The sequence below is a fragment of the Saimiri boliviensis genome, chromosome 9, assembly GCF_048565385.1.
Source record: "Saimiri boliviensis isolate mSaiBol1 chromosome 9, mSaiBol1.pri, whole genome shotgun sequence".
NCBI lineage: Eukaryota > Metazoa > Chordata > Mammalia > Primates > Cebidae > Saimiri > Saimiri boliviensis.
In genome coordinates this window covers 93611383-93626559 of record NC_133457.1, presented here as the reverse complement: position 1 = coordinate 93626559, position 15177 = coordinate 93611383, and the positions used below count along the sequence as shown (strand labels likewise).

The following is a 15177-nucleotide window of genomic DNA, read 5'->3' as shown; positions in this document are numbered from 1 at the left end:
GCGCTTCCGGAAGCTGGAGTCAACGAGAGAAGCCATTTCCGGAAAACGAATGTAGCGGGAGCGGTTCGTGGGCTGTTGGGCGTGCACTGGGTACAGAGTTTCCTGCACCGAACCCCTCAAATTCTCTGGGCTGAGGCTCCACGGCTTGCTAACTACTGTTACCGGGGAAGTACCCAGCTTGTAGATTCTTGGCCTCCCTAACGCCAAGAATGGGAAAGGGGCCCCGGAAGCGCAGTGAGTTTACCGTCGGAATAAAATCGTGGACCCAAAGAATTTTTGCGGAAGAGCGATTTATTAGACAGAGAGAGAGAGAAGACAGCTGCCACACTGTGGTGGGAGGGGAACCCAGAAAGGAAAATCCGTTCAGGTAGGAGCACAGCTGAAGTTTTAACCCTTGAGTTATTCCCTCCCCATTCATGTTCTCGTCCAGTGAGAGGAGTTCTTTTTTATGTTTTGGCGCCTGGATTCTAAGAGAGAGGAGTTCTTTTAAACTTCCTCTGGAGTGATTGATCTTTGACTCTGATAGCAGGTTGGCTACTTGTTCTACAACCCTGCGTTACAGAACCCCCTCCTCCCAGAGCTTTCCGCGGGAATTTGGAACAAAATAGCCCCAGCCGCTTTTCGCGAAGCGGGAAGATAGGACAAAGAATTTACCTGGCCCACCTGGTGGAGGTGCTCAAAGAGCCCTAACCGCCTGAGGCGGGGGAGCCGGGAAATTCCTGCATTTGAATCCCCTCGGGTCTCCCGTTGGAGGCGTGGAGGAGGTGCTCAAAGAGTCCTAACCACCTGAGGCGGGGGAGCCGGGAAATTCCTGCATTTGAATCCCTTCTGGTCTGGGAATGGAGGCTTGGAGAAAGTGCTCCAAGAGCCCCCGCCTGAGGCGGGAAGAGGAATTTCCTGCACTTGAAACCCCTCCCCTATCGACAAGGGGAGAAAAGTTTCTTTAACATAGTTCCTCACTGCCTTTCGAGAACCATGTAAATTCGACTTCGTGCTGCCTGTGGGACACAGGCTAGGCAAAGCTGCCTCCCAGCATCTCAGTTGAGCTCTTACCCTCAACACTAGTACACTTCTATGGGTGCCCTGTAGTCACCTTCTCTTGTCGAAGTTAGTGACAGACTCATCAAGTTCCGGGAAGATGGAAGCGTCACTCAGGCTGGAGTCTGGCTCGATGGCCTCTTATCTAAGATCCCGGTTCAGATCTGGGCTACTAGAGCCGGGTGTGGAGGCGCATGCCTGTAATCTCTGTAACCCTGAGAGAGGCTGAGGCTAGAGAATGGCTTGAGCCCGGGAGTTATATATATATTTAAAACTGGGCTATGCTTGTACCTTCTGCAATGAAGCAATTGGGGTTTTGCAGATCAGATGGGAGGAGCATTCAAATAGTAATGGCAAATACAAATTTCCATTACTATTTCAGCTGATGGGAGCATTTAAATGGTAATCGCAAATACAAATTGAGTTAAATTTTGCTTGTTGCTGAAAGGGAAATAAACCTGATCTCTCACTCTTGGAATATTTCCATGAGAAATCTGTGTAAGTGCCCTTGTGATATGCACCTGATACTTTTGAAAGGCGGAATAAGCATCTGCCAACTTTACAAAATAGGAATGTTTCCCCCAAAAGTCTGGCGAGCCATCTCTTTGAAATGTAAGCAATGAAGAAGATAGTGCCCTTACCTCCCTGTCACCTTGTAACTTTAGCTTAGGTGCCTACCTTCAAACTGGTAACCGCCGGCTTATCAGAGATAAAAGTTGTATTTTTTTCTTTTTGAGAAAGGCAATTAACTAGTATAGGTGGCTACCCCAATTACGAGGTGCATTTAGAATGAACTATGAAAAATCGTACAGCAAACAATTTCAAATCCTCTTACACGAGGGCAAATTACCCTTAATTTTGAGGACATGTTTGTAATAGATTGTATCTTCTCAACTAGATAAAAAGTGAGATCTCTTTCTGTCTTTGGCATCTGATTAGCAGATTGTCTATGATGTGCTTCACAGTCCGGTTTAATATTATTTGATAATAAAACTGTTCTCTTCCTTTTCTACATTTGTGAATGGGATTTTCTGGGTGAGCCAGAGATTTTGTTTGTTTTTTTTTCTCCAACACCTCCTTCCATCCTCTTATTTCTTTTCACCTTCCCAGCATCAGCCTTCTGAGACTTCTCTGTTCTTCAGTACTCAAGAGATAGAGAACATGGCCCCAAGGCCATTGTGAGCCAGAAGATAGACATTTCTTGATATTCTGTCCTGGCTTTCACAGAAAGGACCAATTGCCTTCTCTTGTCTTGGAGGCTGCCATGTTAATACTGGGTAGAATCTGTTACTGAAACACCGGGGGTTGGATCTAGGTCCTGCTGCTTGCCAGTCAGAAAGCCAATCACTGAGACAATGAGTATTGCAAGGGAAGAAGGCTTTAATTGAGTACTGCAGCCAAGAAGATGGGAGATCAGTCTCACCTCCATCTCCCTGACTGGCCAAAATCAGGGGTTTGTATAGCAGGGAAGAATTGTAACTGTGTGTGGGAAAACAGAAATTAGAAAGAGGAGTTGGAATAGGTGATTGGTTAGGCAATCATGACTAATGAGGAGTCTGGGTTCTCATTGTCCAGATGCAATGATCTGGTAAGTTGCAGCTCCTTGATACTATCTGGGAGACCTGAAGGAGAAATCCATTTCTTTTCTCTCCTTCTCTCCTTTTCCTTTTCTTTCTTTCTTTTTTTTTTTTTTTTTTCAGAGTCTTGCTCTGTCACCCAGGCTGGAGTACAGTGGCATGATCACCACTCACTATCAAACTATAGCAGTTATCAACCTCCTGGGCTCAAGTGAGTTCTCACCCCCAGGTAGTTGGGACTACAGGTGCATGCCACCATGCCTGGCAACTTATTATTATTATTTTTTTTTTTTGTAGAGATGGGGATTTACCTTGTTGCCCAGGCTGGTCTTAAATTCCTAGGCTCAGCTGATTCTCCCACTTCAGCTTCCCGAAGTGCTGGGATTATAAGCATGAGCCACTGCACCTGGCCTGGAAAGATCAATTTCTGTTTAATCAAAAAAACGATAAACATCAGTTCTGTGGGACAAGTGGGCCAGTTTCAAATCCATTCCTTGATCTGGAGCCCTCCCTTTGCATCCCTCTGTGCTCCATGTGACTGTTATTTATCATATGAATAAAATCTATGGGACAGTTAAATAAAAATACAAGGACAGAGGTGACATCAATGGGAAATCTCTGTCCCTTCTGTTTAATTTTTCTATGGACCTAAAATTCCTCTAAAAATGAAGTCTATTCATAAAAGGGCAAAATTAGGAAAATTTTACAAAGTTTTTTACTTGCCTCTCACCCTGCTTTCCTCCCTGGCTCTTCAGCAGTCTCAAAGCCTACATTCACAGCATAGGATGCAATTATGACAGGCCCACAGCTAACATCACAAAACTGAAAACTTTTCCCTTAATGTCAGTGATAAGACAAGGATGCCACTTCTCTTCAACATTGTACTGGAAGGTCTATTTACAGCAATTAGACAAGAAAAAGAAACAAAAGTCATTCAAATAGGAAAAGAAGAAGTAATATTATCTCTATTCATAGATTATGTGATCTTGTATATAGTAAACCCTACATTTCTATAGCTAACAATGATTTGAAAATAAGAAAATAAGGCTGGGCACGGTGGCTCAGGCCTGTAATCCCAGAACTTTGGGAGGCCGAGGCGGGTGGATCACGAGGTCAAGAGATCGAGATCATCCTGGTCAACATGGTGAAACCCCGTCTCTACTAAAAATACAAAAATTAGCTGGGCATGGTGGCACACGCCTGTAGTCCCAGCTACTCGGGAGGCTGAGGCAGGAGAATTGCTTGAACCCAGGAGGCGGAGGTTGCGGTGAGCCGAGATCGCGCCATTGCACTCCAGCCTGGGTAACAAGAGTGAAACTCCATCTCAAAAAAGATAAAATAAATAAGAAAATAGTTCTATTTGCAACAGCATCAAAAAGAATAACATATTTAGGAATAAATTTAACCAAGAAAGCACAAGACTTGTACACTGAAAATTACAAATCATTGCTGAAAGAAATTGTATAAGCTCCAAATAAATGAAACTACATACTGTGTTCATGGGTTGGGAGACTTACTATTGTTAAGATGGCACTACGTCTCAAAGCAATCTACAGATTCAGTGCTATCCCTGTCAAAATTCCAGTGGCCTTTTTGCAGAAATGGAAAAGTCGATCCTAAAGTTCATATGATTTTTTTTTTTTTTTTTTTGAGACGGAGTTTCGCTCTTGCTACCCAGGCTGGAGTGCAATGGCGCGATCTCGGCTCACCGCAACCTCCGCCTCCTGGGTTCAGGCAATTCTCCTGCCTCAGCCTCCTGAGTAGCTGGGATTACAGGCACGTGCCACCATGCCCAGCTAATTTTTTTGTATTTTTAGTAGAGACGGGGTTTCACCATGTTGACCAGGATGGTCTCGATCTCCTGACCTCGTGATCCACCTGCCTGGGCCTCCCAAAGTGCTAGGATTATAGGCTTGAGCCACCGTGCCCGGCCAAGTTCATATGAAATTTTAAGGGAACCAGGATAGCCAAAACAATTTTGAAAAAAGAACAAAGTTGGAGGACTCGCCCTTCTTAATATTAAAACTTAATACAAAGCTTCAGTAATTAAAAAGTGTGGTACCACCATAAGGGTAGACATAGACCAATGGATAGTATTGAAAGTGCAGAAGTGAAGCCATACAGAAATGGTCAATTGCTTTTCAACAAGGATGCCAAGACCATTTAGTAGGGAAAAAATAGCCTTTTTAATAAATGATACTGGAACAACTGGATAACCACAAATAAAAGAATGAAGTTGGACCTCTACCTCCCACTATACACAAAAATTAACTCAAAGTCAATAAAGATCTAAATGTAAAAGCTAAAACTCTTAGAAGAAAGCATAGGGGTTAATTTCATTAAGTTGCATCTGAAAAATTGTTTCTTAGATATGACACCAAAAACAGAAGCAACAAATGGAAAAATAAATTGAGTCAGTCTCAGTGGCTCATGCCTGTAATCCTGGCACTTTAGGAGGCAAGGCAGGAGGATCATTTGAGCTCCGGAGGTCATGACCAAACTGGGCAACATAGACTCCTTCTCTACAAAAAAAAAAATATATATATATATATAGTCCCCCAAAAAATAGCTGGGTGTGGTGACAGGCACCTGTAGTCCCAGCTACTTGGGAGCCTGAGGTGGGAGGATAGCTTGAGTCTGGGAGTTTCAGGCTGCAGTGAGCCATGATTGTACCACTGCACTCCAGCCTAGATGACAGAATGAGACCCTGTCTCAAAAAGAAAAAAGAAATTGGAATTTATCAAAATGTAAAACTTTGTGCACCAAAAAACACTACTGGAAGAGTGACAAGACAACCCAGAAGAATGAGAGAAAATATTTGCAAATCATATTGGCCTAGTGTCCAGATAATGGCCTAGTGTCCAGAATATATTAAGATGTCTTATGCCTCAATAACAGAAAGACTAACAACCCAATTTTAAAATGGGCAAAGGACTCAAACATTTCTTCAAAGAAATAACTGCATACAAAACAGCCAGCAAGAACACACAAAAAAATGCTTAATATCACTAGTTGTTAAAGAAATGCAAACTAAAACAGTAATAAAACACCACGCCCACTAGAATGGCTAAAATAAAAACCATTTTTTAATGGAAAATAACAACTGTTGGCAAATATGTGGAGAAATTAGAACCCTTATACCCTTGGGGAAATCCATTTTGCAGTTCCTTAATAAGTTAAACATAGAATTATCATTTGACCCAGCATTTCCACTCCAAGCTGTATGCCCCAAAGAACTGCAAACAGGTGTTCAAAGAAAAACTTATGTAAAATGTTTACATCAGCACTATTAAGAATAGCTGAAAGGTGGAAACAATCCAAATGTTCATCAGTTGGTGAATGGATAAGCAAAATATGGTAAATCCATATAATCAAATATTCAGTGATAAAAAGGAATGAAGTATTGATACATGGTGTAACATGGATGAACCTTGAAAACATGCTAAGTGAAAGAAACCAGACACAAAAGACCACATACTGTTATCATTTCACTTATATGAATTTATATCTCCAGAATAGGTAGATCCATGGAGACAGAAAGTAGATTAGTAGCAGGGTCTAATGGGAAGGTAAAATGCAAAATGACCACTTAATGGGCACGGGATTTCCTTTTGGGGTGATAAAAATGTTCTGGAATAGTTATAATGGGATGTCTTGATTGGAGAATCACATAAAAGGAAAAAGAAATTTAAAAATTAGAAAATAAATACAAAGAAAAAAATATTCTGGAGTTAGATAATGGTGATTGTTGGGCAATATTGTGAATGTACTAAATGCCTCTGTGCAACTTAAAATGGCTGAATGTTAAATTTCTTACTTCTATTAGAGCTCATACAAGTAATACTTATATTAGCTAAAAGCCAAGGAACACAAACTTGCCTCAACTGCCCTTTTCTTCTGCAAGTAAGACCAAATTAAATGTAGCTAGGGAGCATTTATGAAAATGAGCTTGAATCGCCTGTGTTCTCAAAAGAATCTTCAAAAGAATTCCAAAGTACTTAAGATGCTCAGAACTTCAAAGATCTTAGAAATTCTCTTATTGGGAGTTGTAAGTAATTATAGTGAATCAAAGCAGTATTTGTGTAAATAACCATACAAGTTCTCAAAGAACCCTCTTGTTGCTAGTCAAATCAAAATAAGATGAATCCAGCCAGTATTTGTATAAATAAGCAGTCTAAAGAAGCTCAATATTATATATATATATTATATATATATAATATATATATATTTTAAGGTTTTTTTTAAACTATTACTATGTGTTTAGTGAATTAGAAGCCAAAGCAGGCCAAGTGTGGTGGCTCACGTCTGTAGTTCCAGCATTTTGGGATGCCAAGGCAGGCAGATCACTTGAAGTCAGGAGTTCAAGACCAGCCTGGCCAATATGGTGAAACCCCATCTCTACTAAGAATATTAATAAAAACTAGGTGAACTTGGTGGCGTGTGCCTGTTGTTCCAGCTACTCAGGAGGCTGAGGCATGAGAATTGCTTGAACCTGGGAGGTAGAGGTTGCAATGAGCGAAGTGAGCTGAGATTGTGCCACTGCACTCCAGCCTGGGTGATACAGCAAGACACACTCCCAAAAAAAAACAAAAACAAAAACAAAAACAAAAACAAAAAAAAACAAAAAAAAAAAACAAGAAGAAGAAGCCAAATCAAAAAAAGGAAAGAAAAAAAAAGACTTTCTACTCAATTTATTGCTGATTATAATACATTGATATTAATGTAAACAAACCAGGTGAGAAACACACTTTTATCTCACTTTCTTATTATTTGTCGGAGCTATTTATGATATTTGTGAAAAGGAGTTCTGAATCCCATATTGGTTTTTCTTTTTTAGCCTCAATATATTATCACATTAAGAATCTCATATTGTAAAGAAAAAAGTAAAAAAAAAAAAAAAAAGAAAAAATCCCATATTCTTAATAAATTAACATGTAGTCAAAAGCAATCAAAATACGTACTGATAAATGGAGAAATTACAATGACTAAGCAGGATTTGTGAAATCAGCTCAGAATTGTTCTCCGAAGAATCTTCAAAAATATTCCAAAAGTATTCAAAAGTACTCCAAATCTAACTTCTTCGAACTACTACCGCTAACTAGATAGCTTGTGATAATTTGAGACACATGTGTGTCCTGGAGCTTTTCTTTTACTTACTCTAGTTATTCTATTTATATCTAGTTACCTAGTTAGTCTCAGTTATCTTTTTTTTTTTTTTTTTTTTTTTTTTGAGACGGAGTTTCGCTCTTGTTACCCAGGCCGGAGTGCAATGGCGCGATCTCGGCTCACCGCAACCTCCGCCTCCTGGGTTCAGGCAATTCTCCTGCCTCAGCCTCCTGAGTAGCTGGGATTACAGGCACGTGCCACCATGCCCAGCTAATTTTTAGTATTTTTAGTAGAGACGGGGTTTCACCATGTTGACCAGGATGGTCTCGATCTCTTGACCTCGTGATCCACCCGCCTCGGCCTCCCAAAGTGCTGGGATTACAGGCTTGAGCCACCGCGCCTGGCAGTCTCAGTTATCTTGTTACCTCTGCTTATCAATAGTTCTCACTAGTTAAATGAACAAGAAATAAGCTGTAGTTAACGGGAATGTATGGTTGAGGTTCTTTGCTTAATCTTTCCCCTTGACCAGGCGTCCCCAAACTACGGCCCAAGGGCCGCATGCGGCCCCCTGAGGCCATTTATCCAGCCCCCCGCCACACTTCAGGAAGGGGCACCTCTTTCATTGGTGGTCAGTGAGAGGAGCACAGTATGTGGTGGCCCTCCAACGGTCTGAGGGATAGTGAACTGGCCCCTATGTAAAAAGTTTGGGGACGCCTGCCCTTGACTTTGACATTGGGCATGAACTTCAACCTTAGACTGTGAGGGTCAATATGAGGGTTAGAGACAGGCTCAGGGGATGGTACCAGAGTGGGTATCACACAGATCCATATCTGCATCTTGAGGAGGATCGGAGTAAGGGTGAGTGTCAGGTTGTGATTTTGGGTAACGGTGGGGGCTTCTTCTCTGGAATCAAATGGGGACTCAGTGTTGGGAAGGATACAGTGGACTTTTTATCTTCTGGAAACAGAAGTAGGGCTGTAGCCTTTAGAGAGAGGTAGCAATTGGCTGTGGAGCCCAAATCCAGATGCAGCCTCTGGAGGGCGAAGTAGGACCCTCACGTGTGGGGAGACCTTTGGGGACTCAGCTTCCAGCTCTAGAAGCAAAGACTTACACTCAGGTGTGGGTAATGGGATGTAGTCTCTGAGGCAAGAGATGACTTCTGTAGTCAGAATTGGGGCTCAGCCTCCGGAAAGAGAAGTGTGGACCTACACAGTGGGTATATGGTAGAGACTTAGCCTTTGGATGGAGAAGCGGAATCTCAGTCTTTGGTGCAGGAAATGGGGAGCTTCAGTATGGGAAGTGGGGATTTAGCCTCTGAAGCTGAAAATCTCGGCTCAGCTTCCGGAAGGAAAAGCCGGGACATAGTGGTGGGTGGTTAAGATCAAAGCCAGTTCCACAAAGAAGGGCCTTTGTGCCAGTCTGGAGGAGCTCCCCCTAGTGAGTGAGGGAAGCAGGGCACTTGGAGATGAATGTGTTTCTCAGCTTGTTTGCACATGTAAAGTGTATAAAGCGTTTAAGAAGCGTGTAAGGTTTGTTTAAAATGAATACGTTATTTTGAGCTTGATTTCACATAAACTCTTAGATACACTCTAGGTTACTGTAAGAAGGTCCTTTTGTGAATGCTTGAGTCTGCAGTTGTTTTAATATGAACTGTTAGATGTGAATTATCTCTAAGGACCATTAAAAGTGTGGTTTAGGCCGGACGCTGTGGCTAACGCCTGTAATCCCAGCACTTTGGGAGGCCGAGGCAGGTGGATCACCTGAGATCGAGAGTTCAAGACCAGCCTGACCAACATGGAGAAACCCAGTCTCTACCTAAAATAAAACATTAGCCGGGTGTGGTGGCTTATGCCTGTAATCCCAGCTACTTGGGAGGCTGAGGCAAGAGAATTGCTTGAAGCTGGGAGGCAGAGGTTGCAGTGAGCCAGCATCATGCCATTGCACTCCAGCCTGGGCAACAAGAAGAAAACTCTGTCTCAAAAAAAAACACAAAAGTTTTCTTTGCCGGGCACGGTGGCTCATGCCTGTAATCCCAGCACTTTGGGAGGCTGAGGTGGGTGGACCACCTGAGGTCAGGCGTTTGAGACAAGCCTGACCAACATGGAGAAACCCCATCTCTACTAAAATACAAAAGAATTAGCCGGGTGTGGTGGTGCACGCTTGTAATCCCAGCTACTTGGGAGGCTGAAGCTGGAGAATCACTTGAACCTGGGAAGCGGAGGTTGCGGTGAGCCGAGATCACGCCATTGCACTCCAGCCTGGGCAACAAGAGCGAAACTCCATCTTAAAATAAATAAATAAAAGTGTGGTTTAAAGTGAATGAGTAATTTTGAGCTTGATTTTACCTATAATACTTAATATTGACTACATTGAGTCCAATTTCACATAACAAGTTAGATTAAGGACATATTCCTTAATACTGCTTAGATTTATCTAAATGGGTTCTAACTCATTTTATTTACTTTCTCACCATTAGAAGTTTCCTTAGAAGGGAATGTCTGATTCTTAGCTTGTTTGCAAACACTCTACTTGTTTGTAAACATACACTTTCGTTTCATAATAAGGTACTTTGGAGTTACTGTAGATGTGATATGACACTGTTTTTATTTAACCTACTTAATTTGTTTCAAGTTGCACTTAGATGATACTTTTCAGGTGACCGTGTTTCTTTTTTTTTTTTTTTTTTTCTCGCATGGAGTTTCGCTCTTGTCCAGGCTGGAGTGCAGTGGTGTGATCTCGGCTCACTGCAACCTCTGTCTCCTGGTTCAAGCAATCCTCCTGCCTCAGCTTTTCAAGTAGCTGGGATTACACATGTACACCACCACACCTGGCTAATTTTATATATATTTTTTTTCACTACAGATGGGGTTTCACCATGTTGGTTAGGCTGGTCTTGAACTCCTGACCTCAAGTGATCCACCTGCCTCGGCCTCCCAAAGTGCTGGGATTACAGGCATGAGCCACTGAGTCCAGCCAAGGTGACTGTGTTTCTGAACTTGTTTGCATAAGTGCAATTTACACAGCACTTACAAAGCTCATACAATTTATTTTAAATGCACGCTTTTGAGTTTGTTTTCACATAGATGTCATTTGTCCTAATTTACCATATGAAGTTGGGTTTGGGAATACTACTTAGATTTGTCTTCATTTTTCCAAACTTTTACAAAAAGATATTTAGTTGGAGATGAATTTCTGAGCAAATGTGCTCTAGTTCATAATAAGTCAATCTAGCTCAGTTTCAATTTTAACATAAACTGCTTAGTTACATTTATATTTACTCCAACTTATAATAAAAAGTTACTTTTAACATCAAAGCGTAAGATCAGACATGGTGGCTCATGCCAGTAATCCCAATATTCTGGGAGGCCAAGACAGGCAGATAGCTTGAGCTCATGAGGTTGAGACTAGCCTGAGAAACATGGCGAAACCCTGTCTCTACAAAAGATACAAAAAAAATTAGCCAGGTATAGTAGCTTGTGCCTTTGGACCCAGCTACTTGTGAGGCTGAGGTGGGAGGATCACTTGAGCATGGGAGGCAGAGACTGTGGCAGCAGCGTTTGATTCAGAGCGACTCCATCTTGAATAGGGACTGGGTAAAATAAGGCTGAGACCTACTGGGCTGCATTCCCAGGCGGTTAGACATTCTAAGTCACAGGATGAGACAGGAGGTCAGCACAGGATACAGGTCACAAGACTTTGCTCATAAAGCAGGATGTAGTAAAGAAAATGGCCAAAACCAAAATGGTGATGAAAATGACCTGGTCCTCACTGCTCATTATACACTAATTATAATGCATTAGCATGCTACAAGATTCTCCCACCAGTGCCATGACAGTTCACAGATGCCATGGCAATGTCAGAAAGTTACCCTCTGTGGTCTAAAAGGGGGAGGAACCCTCAGTTCCGGGAATTTCCCACCCCTTTTCCAGAACACTTATCCATAATCCACCCTTTGTTTAGCACATAATCAAGAAATAACTGTAAGTACACTCAGTTGAGCAGCCCGAACAACTGCTCTGCCTGTGGCGTGGTCATTCTTTTATTCCTTTATTTTCTTAATAAACTTGCCTTCACGTTATGGACTCGCAGGGAATTTTCTTTCTTTCTTACATATGATCCAAAAACCCTCTCTTGGACTCTGGATGGGACATCTTTCTGGTAATAGTTGCAGTGAGCTGAGATTGTGCCACTGTACTCCAACCTGGGTCTCAAAAAAAAAAAAAAAATTGAAGTGGGTGATTCTGAGCCTCTTCTAAAATCCTGCTAGGCCAGGTGGGGTGGCTCATGCCTATAATCCCAGCATTTGGGGAGGCCTAGGCAGGAGGATCCCTTGAGCCCAGGAGTTCAAGACCAGAATGGGCAGCATAGTAAGACCCTGTCTCTCCACAAAATAAAAAAATTAACCGGGCATGGTATCATGCACCTGTGCTCCTAGCTACTTGGGAGGCTTAGGATCTGCTTGAGTCAGGAAGCTGGAAGCTGCGTGAGCCATGATCATACCACTGCTCTCCAGCCTGGGGGACAAAGGGAGACGTTCCCTCAAAGAAAGACAGATAAATTATACTGCTTAAATTCATCTAAAGTCGTTCTCACAAATTCTTACCCTGGCAGAGAATGTGTGATTTTGAGGCTGCTTTCACATACACCTGCTAGTGTCCGCTAGGTCCCCAGTTCCCACCGTGAGGCTGGGTTTCGCGTTCTGGTCCCAGGCTGCCGCGCCGCCCGCCCCGCCACCCCCCGCGCCCCACCCCGTTGCCTGCCTCTGCGGCAAATCGCCGGTTTTGCCGCAGTGCCAAGTCCCAACGTGGCCAACAGGGGGCGCCCGACCGAACCTCCAGGACCTGGAAGGGCGGACTTCCAGGCCCAGTTCCTCAGGTTGCGCACTCACCTCCGTATGGTAGCTTGGGAAAGTCAGGTCTCTGAGGCCACTGAAGCTGAAAGTGGGAGCTTCGCTTTTGGGCGACAAGTAGGCAGTCAGCCTCTGCGGGGTGGCGGGTGGGGAGGGAACGGGGACTCGGCGGCTGGCAGCCTGGGTCGGCGCTATGGCGACAAATCGGGACTCATTCCCCTGAGCTTGAGGTGGGGGCTTAACCTCTGGGGGACGGGTGGGACGCGGCCCCCGGTGGCGGTGGCGTAGACCGTCAATTAGTCTCAGAATGGAAGGCGTGTTAGACCTAGGATCAAAAATGCCAGATTCCTTTTCTGCGGTGCAAACTGCAGGACTGGCCTCTGGAGGAAACCAAAGGGCTGAGCCCCTCCGGGAGAGGCGGGGGCGAAGCCCCAGGAGCGGGAACCCTCTGGAGAAGGGCCTCCGCTTTCCAACTGAGCCGGGACCGTGGCCCCTGAGCCCCGCGGAAGGTCGGGGGCCAGCGGGCAAGGTGGCTCACGCCTCTGATCCCGGGACTTTGGGAGGCAGAGGCGGGAGGATCAGTTGAGGTCAGGAGTTTGAGTCCAGCCTGGATGACAGAGCGAGACCCTGGCTCAAAATAAAAATACGAGGGAAGGGCTGCGCGGCAGGGAGGGCGGGCCTGCTGCAGTTCCGGGGTAGGCGTCCGGGCTTCCGGTCGTCCCCCGCACCTAGCTTCCTTCCTGAAAGGCCCCCACACCCTCTGCGAAGGCCCCCTGGGTGCCCCTGGCGAGGCCCGCAGTTCTCGCCCACGCGGAACCTGAGGAACTGGGCCTGGAAGTCCGCCCTTCCAGGTTCTGGAGGTTCGGTCGGGCGCCCCCTGTTGGCCACGTTGGGACTTGGCACTGCGGCAAAACCGGCGATTTGCCGCAGAGGCAGGCAACGGGGTGGGGCGCGGCAGCCTGGGACCAGAACGCAAAACCCAGCCTCACGGTGGGAACTGGGGACCTAGCGGACACTAGCAGGTGTATGTGAAAGCAGCCTCAAAATCACACATTCTCTGCCAGCGTAAGAATTTGTGAGAACGACTTTAGATGAATTTAAGCAGTATAATTTATCTGTCTTTCTTTGAGGGAACGTCTCCCTTTGTCCCCCAGGCTGGAGAGCAGTGGTATGATCATGGCTCACGCAGCTTCCAGCTTCCTGACTCAAGCAGATCCTAAGCCTCCCAAGTAGCTAGGAGCACAGGTGCATGATACCATGCCCGGTTAATTTTTTTATTTTGTGGAGAGACAGGGTCTTACTATGCTGCCTATAGGCATGAGCCACCCCACCTGGCCTAGCAGGATTTTAGAAGAGGCTCAGAATCACCCACTTCAATTTTTTTTTTTTTTTTTGAGACCCAGGTTGGAGTACAGTGGCACAATCTCAGCTCACTGCAACTATTACCAGAAAGATGTCCCATCCAGAGTCCAAGAGAGGGTTTCTGGATCATGTGTAAGAAAGAAAGAATTCCTTGCGAATCTATAACGTGAAGGCAAGTTTATTAAGAAAATAAAGGAATAAAAGAATGGCCACGCCACAGGCAGAGCAGTTGTTCAGGCTGCTCAACTGAGTGTACTTACAGTTATTTCTTGATTATGTGCTAAACAAAGGGTGGATTATGGATGAGTGTTCTGGAAAAGGGGTGGGAAATTCCCGGAACTGAGGGTTCCTCCCCCTTTTAGACCACAGAGGGTAACTTTCTGACATTGCCATGGCATCTGTGAACCGTCATGGAGCCGGTGGGAGCATCTTCCATAGGGAGGTCAGCATCTGGTATCCGCAGCCCCTGGCCCTCCGCACAGTCCTGAGGCCTGGGGGGGGGGGGAGGCGAGAGGTGGGGGAAAGGGTTCTAGAACTGCAGGGGCAATGAAGCCCCAAACCCTGAGCCACTCCTCCTGCTTCTGGCCTTAAAGGGACTCGCGCACATGTGGCTGAGAACATTTACCAGAAAGGTGTTACTGCTGCTGGAAAGGGGTCCTGATCTAGACCCCAAGAAAGAGTTATTAGACCTCGGGAAAAATTCTGGACAATTCCACAAAGTAAAGTGAAAGCAAGTTTATTAAGAAAGCAAAGGAATAAAGAATGGCTACTCCACAGGCAGAGCAGCAGCCTCGGCCACTCAACTGATTACAGTTACTTCCTGATTATATGCTTGTAAACAAGGGGTGAATTATTCATGAGTTTTCCACAAAAGGGGTGGGCAGTTCCCGGAACCAAGGGTTCCTCCCCGTTTTAGACTATATAGGGTAACTTCTGGACATTACCATGGCATTTGTGAACTGTAATGCTGCTAAAAATGATACTTTTAGCATGCTAAAATATTGTAATAAGCATATAAGGAGCCGTGAGGACAACCAGAGGTCACTTAACTGGCCATCTTGCTTTTGGTGGGTTTTGGCTGGCTTCTTTATGGCATGCTGTTTTATCAGCAAGGTGTGTTTGTTTGTTTTTGAGACTGGAGCTGTCACCCAGGCTGGAATGCAGTGGCATGATCTTGGCTCACACTGTAACCTCCACCCCCTGGGTTCAAGCAGTTCTCATGCCTGAGCCTCCCGAGTAGGTGGG

The 15177-nt window shown here is 44.6% G+C and overlaps 1 protein-coding gene across 1 annotated transcript in view; it reads left to right on the top strand.

The window, feature by feature from the left end:
- Positions 1-40: 40 nt before the first annotated feature.
- The window catches only part of TMC2 (transmembrane channel like 2), a 100016-nt gene continuing 84879 nt past the window's right edge, over positions 41-15177 (top strand). Inside the window, exon 1 of the mRNA XM_003941049.4 lies at positions 41-367. The gene's annotated coding sequence lies outside the window, so the exon portion shown is untranslated. The remainder of the gene's footprint in view (positions 368-15177) is intronic.